This window comes from Pterocles gutturalis, unplaced genomic scaffold (genome assembly GCF_000699245.1).
Source record: "Pterocles gutturalis isolate BGI_N339 unplaced genomic scaffold, ASM69924v1 scaffold7090, whole genome shotgun sequence".
Taxonomy (NCBI): domain Eukaryota; kingdom Metazoa; phylum Chordata; class Aves; order Pterocliformes; family Pteroclidae; genus Pterocles; species Pterocles gutturalis.
The window spans coordinates 248-591 of NW_010138110.1; positions in this window are offsets into that span (position 1 = coordinate 248).

Sequence of the window (344 nt, forward strand, 5' to 3'; positions counted from 1 at the left end):
GAAGCACATTAACCGGGAGAAAGCCCCCGCCAGTGCGAGGGCAGGCTCGGAGCAGGGTGTCACCAGACACGAGCCCCTTGGTTCCAGTCTGTGCATCCGCCTGTGCAAACCTCTCGGCTGCCGGTGAGTCCCGGAACGGGGTTCAGCCACGTAACTCCCCAAAACCCCCCAGCCCAGCACGGAGGGGATGGGGAGGGTTCAAACACAACAAAGAACCGAGACCTTCCTAACGGGACTCTGCTCCAGACACACCAGAAAATGTTTTTTTCCAAAACTTGAGGAGCCGTCCAGCTTCAGAGCACCCGTCCCCTGCCAAAAACCCGCCCGCTAAGGTCCCCAGGCGG